This window comes from Bos taurus, chromosome 2 (genome assembly GCF_002263795.3).
Source record: "Bos taurus isolate L1 Dominette 01449 registration number 42190680 breed Hereford chromosome 2, ARS-UCD2.0, whole genome shotgun sequence".
NCBI lineage: Eukaryota > Metazoa > Chordata > Mammalia > Artiodactyla > Bovidae > Bos > Bos taurus.
The window spans coordinates 108781605-108791163 of NC_037329.1; the positions used below are offsets into that span (position 1 = coordinate 108781605).

Genomic DNA, 9559 nt, shown 5'->3' on the forward strand with positions numbered 1-9559 from the left:
AATTCTCCAGGCAAGAATACTGGAATGGGTAGCTTTTCCCTTCTCCAGGGGATCCTCCCAACCGAGGGATTAAACCCAGGTGTCCCACATTGCAGGCGGATTATTTACCAGCTGAGCCACAAGGGAAGCCCAAAGAATACTGGAGTGAGTGGCCTATCACTTCTCCAGCAGATCTTTCAGACCCAGGAATTGAACTGGGGTGTCCTACATTGCAGGCAGATTCTTTACCACCTGAGCTATCAGGGAAGCCTGCATGATACAAAGTAAGTGCCAATTCAGCATCACTGCTTAGTCATTTATTATTACGATTATTATGAATTTTGCATTGGCATTCAATAAACATGTTAAAATGAACTGAACTCTGCCTGAAGGCATTCCCTATAAATTATTTCAATAGTTTTTTGTTGTTGTTGTTGTTGTTGTTAAATTGCATCTAGAACATAGACTAAGTATATATTGTAGGTCTTCAAACTGGTTTCTCTTTCTCTTTCTCCCTTTCTTATAAATTCCCTCTCTGTGAGCCTAGAAAGATCTCTCATTTTCCTGCTGCACTATGGCTAGTCCTCAGACATTGCATGTCAAGCTTGGGGTAATGACTCTAGCTCCAGGAGTCCATGAAGAATTATGCATTGGTGCTGTGCATGGAGCATGGTAAACTGGATTATGCTAACAAAGTATATTCTGCGAGGTGGCCCCCTGTGAGGTGACTGAGACCACCTCTACATGGTTTGCCTCACCCACTGCCCAAATCTTCCCTGCATTTTGCCGATCCCCAAATACCGCTAGAAATTCCTATTTATAATCTTTGCGTTATTGAGTTTGACATCTTTTAAAAGCAAATCCATTCCTTGGTAAAAGTAACACATTAGGTCAGCAACAGAGTGCAAATTAGTTTATCAAGTTGCCTGTGTGTGTGGTCAGTCGTGTCTGAGTCTTCTTGACTCAAGAAAATATTCTTGCTTAAAGGAAATTGACCCAGGAAAGTGATGAGAGGAAAGTTCTAGAATTTGGGAGATTATAGAAGATGGCAGGTGTGAGTGGGGAAAGGGATGTCAAAAACCAGTAGGCAACAATGTGGAATGGCACCCTACTCCAGTACTTTTGCCTGGAAAATCCCATGGATGGAGGAGCCTCGTTAGGCTGCAGTCCACGGGGTCTCTAGAGTCGGACGCGACTTCACTTTCACTTTTCACTTTCATGCATTGGAGAAGGAAATGGCAACCCACTCCAGTGTTCTTGCCTGGAGAATCCCAGGGACGGGGAAGTCTGGTGGGCTGCCGTCTATGGGGTCTCACAGAGTCGGACACGACTGAAGCGACTTAGCAGCAGCAGCAACAATGGGGAACATTGATTCCTTGGATGGAGGAGTATAAATGAAGAAGGGGATAGTCAGTGCAAGAATACAGATGAGGGAAAATAATGAAAATACATGTCTCCGATTCTTGAATCTTAAGAACTAAGGAACCTCCTGAATTTTCAGAGTCTAGAAAGAAGGTCAAAGTCAACAGAGTTAAAGTGCTACCAAACCTCTAACAGTTTTGTTAAGGGCCAGCCTAGATCTTCAAACATAAAACTGTATGTCTAAGAGGAAATATGTCTAAATAATTCTATCTCTAGTTCATTAAGAAATCTCAGATACACAAAATGAAGACACTCTGCCTGAACTAATGGAAGATGAAAGCATCCTAATTCCAACATATTAGATCATCATCTGAGGGTTTTGTCCTCTTTCCATCTCTGTCCAGTTGAAGCCAGCAGGCATTCCCTCCTCCTGAGGAACAGATCAATCTCTTAGGATTGTCATGTTAATTCAAGCTGAAGAACCCTACTGGTCACCCAGCAAGACATTTCAAGCAGCGGTGTGTGAGCCCCTCAGTTCTTGCTCAGTGTTGGGGGATTTCCAGCTGATGTCTTTGATTGCTCTTATATAGATAATGTAACATCATAAAAGAGGAGTTTCTGTAGTAGCTTGCTTGCCATGAAAGGCTGCCCGTGGCTTCCCAGCATTCCCTGATGTGAGTGCTGGTTTCAGAGTTCTCTGCAGTTTAAGACAGAAAGGGAAGGGATGAGTGGGGGGCAGAAGAAGATTTCTATACAGACCTACATCTTCCAAAATGCCGGACTAGAAAGAAGGAGCAACAGGAAACAGCATTCCCAATACTCAGACATGCATTAGACGCCCCGCCCCTCTTGTTTGTTTTGTTATAAAAATTCAATCTCTGTATTGAGCCAGGTGTTCTTTCCTGTATCTGTTATTTTCCCTGCTCTCTCTTTTCAATGGCCCCTTGCCTTTTAAAACTATTGACTGAAAGCTTTTCCCTTCCTCGGGTCAATTCACCACAGAAAGTATCTACTCGTGTGTACCCAGTAGCATAACCCATCCACACCAGGGAACAAGCTGAAAGAGACCTAAAACTTGGTCTATGTGCTTCAGGAACTTCCATTAGAAGCAAATATTCATGCTGCATTTAAAGAAAAGTGAATCATTCAGTGATGTTACAATATCTTAATGTGACTTCAGGAAAGAAAGCTGAGAGGGGATAAAGACTTGACACAGATGTTCTGGCCCTTTGTGAAAATGTTACTAATCATAAGATAAAAGATAATGAAAGTAGAACAAAATTTTAGGCAAGGGAAACCAATCCATCAAAAGCACAGAGTTTGGAATAAACAGCATGTTTTGTTTGTCTGGTGTTTGTTCTTTTATACAATAAATATTTACCGAGTCCCTATCAGGAACCCAGCCCTGTTCCAGGGAGTTGGGGATTCATCCTTGAAAATAAATCATTGTTCTCCTAGGAGTTGATATTCTAGTGGAGCCATTGAGAAAATGAATGATTAAGCAAAATAATTTCAATTAGAGATTAGCAGGATTAAGGAAAAATTAAAGGAAAAAGTGCTCTTGGAATAAGGATGGCCAGGGAAGGCCTCTCTAAGAAGGTTATAATTTTGCTCTGACCTGAAGACTACAAAAGAACAAGGCACATGAAGCAGGGAAGAGCTTTTCAGACAGATAGACCAAGTAAATGCCTAATAACAGGAAACATCTTGGCAGATTAAAGTCAACCCTGATTGTACATTAGAATTACCAGGGGAGCTTTTTAAAAAATGCATATAATTGGGCCCCACCTCCAGAGAACTTGTTTTAATAGGTTTGGGGTGGTGCCCAGACATGGATATTTTTTAAAAACTTCCTCAGGTTATTCAAATGTCAGCCAAGGCTGAGAACAGGTGGATTGGAGAACAGTGGGTCTAAAAGTTTAACATGCATCAGAATAATCTGGGAGGCTTGTCAAACCCAGATGGCTGAGCCCCACCCCCAGAGTTGGGGACCCAGTTTGTCTGCAGTGGGGCACAGGAATTTGCATTACCAGCAAGTTTCCAGCAGATGCTGCTGCTGCTGGTCTGAGTTCCAAACTTGAAAACCCCTGGGTTCAAGAACAAAATGGAAGCTGATATTGAATGAGGAACAGAGGGATATGAAAGAAGCTAGAAGGATGGAGTTGGAACTTCTGTTCTAGAAAGGCATACACGCAGAGCTGAGCCACAGACACAGAAATAAAGAGGGTAGATGTGAGACTGCAAGATCATTATGGATGTCAAAGGAGAGATGTAGAGCAGAAGTCCAGTCAGATGGGATGGCAGATGAGGATCCTGGAGGGCTGTTCTGGATGAGCAGAGATGACATGACAAGCAGATAAAGATCTGGGACTCTTCTGAGTGAGCAGAATGTGGATGAAGAATGTCCCCTGCTGTGTCAGCAAACAAAAGATATTGTGGCCATCAAGCCATCAGCTATTGCAGCCACCCTGACTGACTGTGTACCCTGAGGGAATTCAGGATAGGAAAAAAAAGGGGGGGGGGATACTGACCCTAGATGGTTAAGGTGCATAAAAAACAGATAAGTTTAGTGAGCCCAGATTCTTGCATGTTTTCATACAGACACATGTTAAATTCATTAACTTAAGCAGTCTGGTTTTTATTTGCATGCTAAGTTTCTTCAGTCATGTCTGACACTTTGCGATCCCACGGACTGTAACCGGCTGGGCTCATCTGTACATGGGATTCTTCAGGCAAGATTACTGGAGTGGGTTGCCATGCCTACAACCAGGGGATCTGCCTGACCCAGGGAACGAACCCAGGTCTCTTATGTCTCCTGCATTAGTAGGTAGGTTCTGTACCACTAGTGCCACCTGGGATGTCTGGGTTTTATTTAATTGACAACAATCTTTAGATGTTCTGACTACCTGGGTTTTGTTGCAAAAACTACATTTCCTGGCTCCTCCTTACTTCTTCAGAACAGAATCTCAGAACTCTGACAGGCTATCTCCCAGGCTTAAATCCTCAGTTTGCATGCTGAATAAAGCATAATTCTCAACTTTCATGCTGTGTATTTTCTGCAGTTGAGAAGAGAAAGGGATGAGCGAGGAGGAACACATGTACTAAAAAGAGGAAAAGATGCAAAAATATCAAGAGGAGCAACTTGGAGACTAATCTGGAGTTTGAGAGAATGGCCAGTTACACCGCCATCAGTTTATAGATGACATTGCAGCTGCAGGACTGGATGACATCTTGGAGGGAAATTTGAGGTAGAGCAGTGAAGCTAGAGAGAGCAGCTACCACCTGTCTGAGGTCCGAAATCAGAGTGATTATATTCTTTGCAGCCAAAGATGGAGAAGCTCTATACAGTCAGCAAAAACAAGACCAGGAGCTGACTGTGGCTCAGATCATGAACTCCTTATTGCCAAATTCAGACCTAAATAGAAGACAGTAGGGAAAACCACTAGACAATTCAGGTATGACCTAAATCAAATCCCTTATGATTATACAGTGGAAGTGAGAAATAGATTTAAGGGACTAGATCTGAGAGACACAGTGCCTGATGAACTATGGATGGAAGTTCGTGACATTTTACTGGAGACAGCGATCAAGACCATCCCCATGGAAGAGAAATGCAAAAAAAGCAAAATGGCTGTCTGGGGAGGCCTTACAAATAGCTATGAAAAGAAGAGAAGTGAAAAGCAAAGGAGAAAAGGAAAGATAAGCATCTGAAGGCAGAGTTCCAAAGAATAGCAAGGTGAGATAAGAAAGCCTTCCTCAGCGATCAATGCAAAGAAATAGAGGAAAACAACAGAATGGGAAAGACTAGAGATCTCTTCAAGAAAATTAGAGATACCAAGGGAACATTTCATGCAAAGATGGGCTCGATAAAGGACAGAAATGGTAGGGACCTAACAGAAGCAGAAGATATTAAGAACAGGTGCCAAGAATACATAGAAGAAATGTACAAAAAAGATTTTCATGACCCAGATATCACAATGGTGTGATCACTGACCTAGAGCCAGACATCCTGGAATGTAAAGTCAAGTGGGCCTTAGAAAGTATCACTACGAACAAAGCTAGTGGAGGTGATGGAATTCCAGTTGACCTATTTCAAATCCTGAAAGATGATGCTGTGAAAGTGCTGCACTCAATATGCCAGCAAATTTGGAAAACTCAGCAGTGGCCACAGGACTGGAAAAGGTCAGTTTTCATTCCAATCCCAAAGAAAGGGAATGCCAAAGAATGCTCAAACTACCGCACAATTGCACTCATCTTACATGCTAGTAAAGTAATGCTTAAAATTCTCCAAGCCAGGCTTCAGCAATATGTGAACCGTGAACTTCCAGATGTTCAAGCTGGTTTTAGGAAAGGCAGAGGAACCAGAGATCAAATTGCCAACATCCGCTGGATCATGGAAAAAGCAAGAGAGTTCCAGAAAAACATCGATCTCTGCTTTATTGACTATGCCAAAGCCTTTGACTGCATGGATCACAATAAACTGTGGAAAATTCTGAAAGAGATGGGAATACCAGACCAGGTCAGGGAATACCTGACCTGCCTCTTGAGAAACCTGTATGCAGGTCAGGAAGCAACAGTTAGAACTGGACATGGAACAACAGACTGTTTCCAAATAGGAAATAGATTACGTCAAGGCTGTATATTGTCACCCTGCTTATTTAACTTATATGCAGAGTACATCATGAGAAATGCTGAGCTTGAAGAAGCACAAGCTGGAATCAAGATTGCCCGGAGAAATATCAATAATGTCAGATATGCAGATGACCCCACCCTTATGGAAGAAAGTAAAGAAGAACTAAAAAGCCTCTTGATGAAAGTGAAAGAGGAGAGTGAAAAAGTTGGCTTAAAGCTCAACATTCAGAAAACTAAGATCATGGCATCCAGAACCATCATTTCATGGGAAATAGATGGAGAAACAGTGGAAACAGTGTCAGACTTTATTTTTCTGGGCTCCAAAATCACTGCGGATGGTGATTGCAGCCATGAAATTAAAAGACGCTTACTGCTTGGAAGGAAAGTTATGACCAATCTAGACAGCATAGTAAAAAGCAGAGACATTATTTTGTCAACAAAGATCCGTCTAGTCAAGGCTATGGTTTTTCCAATGGTCATGTATGGATGTGAGAGTTGGACTATAAAGGAAGCTGAGCACAGAAGAATTAATGCTTTTGAACTGTGGTATTGGAGAAGACTCTGAGAGTCCCTTGGACTGCAAGGAGATCCAACCAGTCCATCCTAAAGATCAGTCCTGGGTGTTCATTGGAAGGACTGATGTTGAAGCTGAAACTCCAATACTTTGGTCACCTGATGTGAAGAGCTGACTCATTTTAAAGGACCCTGATGCTAGGAGGGATTAGGGGCAGGAGGAGAAGGGGACAACAGAGGATGAGATGGCTGGATGGCATCACCGACTCAATGGACATGGTTTGTGTGAACTTCAGGATTTGGTGATGGACAGGGAGGCCTGGCATTCTGCGGTTCATGAGGTTGTAAAGAGTTGGACAAGACTGAACTGAACTGAATTGAACAAAATGTATGAGCACTGGGTAGAAATTGTATTGAAGGGATTTAAACAAGCAAAGGATTTTGGTAAGATGACCATATATAGTCTGGAAGTTTATATTTTATTATTTCATGTCTTGTTGTAAATGAACACATATATGGATAACTTTCCTGAAGTAAAACAAATTACATGCATAAAAGCTCCTGTGGGTTTGATCTATAACCATTAGTTCCCTGGAAAACTCAGTAAACTGCAAGGCATGAGTGACTACAATTTTGGGTCATGTTCAATTTAAACACACTCCCATACTCTATAACACATTTGCAACATCAAAGGATAGGAAGCAGGAGAGATAATCAAATGTAATACTTGAATAGCCAAGTTCAAATCCTTTTACCGTTTACTACTTATAAGCATTTAGGAAGCCCCTGCCAGGTACTAATTTTTACATTAAACCTTTCCTCTGCTATCCTATTTTATCCTTTTAACAACCTTACAGGACGGCTACACTTTGAGCACTTATTTAACAAAGAAAGTTAAGAACCCAAGTCAGAGTCAGCAGCTGAACTTTAAATAAGTCATTTGTTCCTGTGAAATTTAATTTTGTATTTATAAAGCAAATATTTTTATTATAGCTTGGTAGTTTGTTGTTTTGCTTTGTTTGTTCTGTTTGTTGTGAGACATCATTAAATGAGATGTCAGTGTGAACTTGATGAACTGTTAAATACAGATATCACTATAAAAACTTGCATGAATCCATGAATAGACCCTCTCGATATTTCTCTATAGCTACCTCGGTGGAGAGGTAGAATAAGGTATATTATGATTATGGACTTTTTGAATTTAGGTTGATTTAGAATCATTAGAGAAGGAAATGGCAAGCCACTCCAGTGTTCTTGCCTGGAGAATCCCAGGGACGGGGGAGCCTGGTGGGCTGCCGTCTCTGGGGTCGCACAGAGTCAGACACGACCGAAGCGACTTAGCAGCAGCAGAATCATTTATAGTTCTTTGCTATGCCTGCTGGAAAACGACTTCGGCATCAAGCCTGGAATCATCTTTGCTGAGATGCCATGTGGCAGACAGCATTTACAGAACTTAGATGATGCTATCAACAGGTCTGCCTGGACTATCTTACTGTTGACTGAAAACTTCTTAAGGGACACCTGGTGTAAGTTCCAGTTCTATCCAGTTCTATTCATCCCTCATGAACTCCGTTAACAGGTAGCACAAGTACAACTCCGTCATCCCCATGCAGCCCCTGAACAATCCCCTGCCCCGAGAGAGGACTCCCTTTGCGCTATGAACCATCAACGCCCTGGAGGAAGAAAGTCGTGGCTTTCCTACCCAAGTGGAAAGGATTTTTCAGGAGTCTGTGTACAGGATACAGCAAGCTATATGGAAAGAGACCAGAAATACAGTACAAAGGCAATTTGTTGCCTGAGACAGCACACACGACACATGACAGACTCTTGTTTTGTAAAACAAAGGATTTATCTTCACTTGCGAAAACAAGTTCCTAGGAAAAGTGTCTGGAGAAGGCAATGGCACCCCACCCCAGTACTCTTGCCTGGAAAATCCCATGGAAGGAGGAGCCTGATGGGCTGCAGTCCATGGGGTCGCTAAGAGTCGGACCTGACTGAGCAACTTCACTTTCACTTTTCACTTTCATGCATTGGAAAAGGAAATGACAACCCACTCCAGTGTTCTTGCCTGGAGAATCCCAGGGACGGGGGAGCCTGGTGGGCTACTGTCTATGGGGATGCACAGAGTCGGACACAACTGAAGTGACTTAGCAGCAGCAGCAGCTATGCTCTGGAAATAATGAAAAGAAGGATTAAAAGGATAAACTGCAATGAGGGCAGATTTCAATATTTAAAAATTAAGCCCATAATGGGATAAGCAATTGTCTCTATATGAGGCCTCACAATTTAAATGCTAAAAGTGTAAAAGCAGAGAATAATATTTACATTTCAAAGCAACAATTAACTAAATCATCCTCAATCTTTAAAATGCCTGAGAAACCTGACCTTATAAAATATAAAAATAAAAATAAACCAATTCTAATAAGAATTGTTATATACTAGTGATAACACACAAATTCATCTTAATTAATATCAAGGAACGATTCACTAGATGTTTACTGAGTCTGTGTTTCATTGAAATAAACTCTTATTTTTATTTCTAGATACATGCATCATTTTGCCAAGCTACTTAGAAAACAAGCTTCCATTTTGTTGTATTTGCATATAAACCAGAAGAGTTATTTGAAGAAGTATTTGAGTATTTAGCTGGCAGTGATCAATAAAATCAATGGGATTTTCCTAATGTTCTTATTGTGTTTTGAAAGATAATTTCACAATTAGAAACTGCTTGTTTATATATTATTAACATATTTTAGGATACCGAGTAGCCTGATGCATTTAGTAAACACTTTCTTATTAGATATGCTGCTTGGTATGTCTGCTGTACCATTCTAGATACTGTTTCTCTCATCCTCAATTTTTGTCTCCTTTCAAGCCTATTCATGGGTTGTATTGCTGTTTAGTCACTAAGTTGTGTCCTACTCTTTGCCCACCAGGCTCCTGTGTCCATGGGATTTTCCAGGCAAGAAAACTTGAGTGAGTAGTCACTTCTTACTCTAGGGAATCTTCCTGGGCCCAGGGATCAAACTCACATCTGTCTCTGCACTGACAAATGAATTCTTTACCATCACAT

At 41.5% G+C, this 9559-nt stretch overlaps 1 pseudogene; it reads left to right on the forward strand.

Annotated features, from left to right (window-relative positions):
* The first annotated feature begins 553 nt into the window (after window positions 1-553).
* LOC100336136 (TIR domain-containing adapter molecule 2-like) lies at window positions 554-8285 on the forward strand (annotated as a pseudogene).
* Window positions 8286-9559: the final 1274 nt, after the last annotated feature.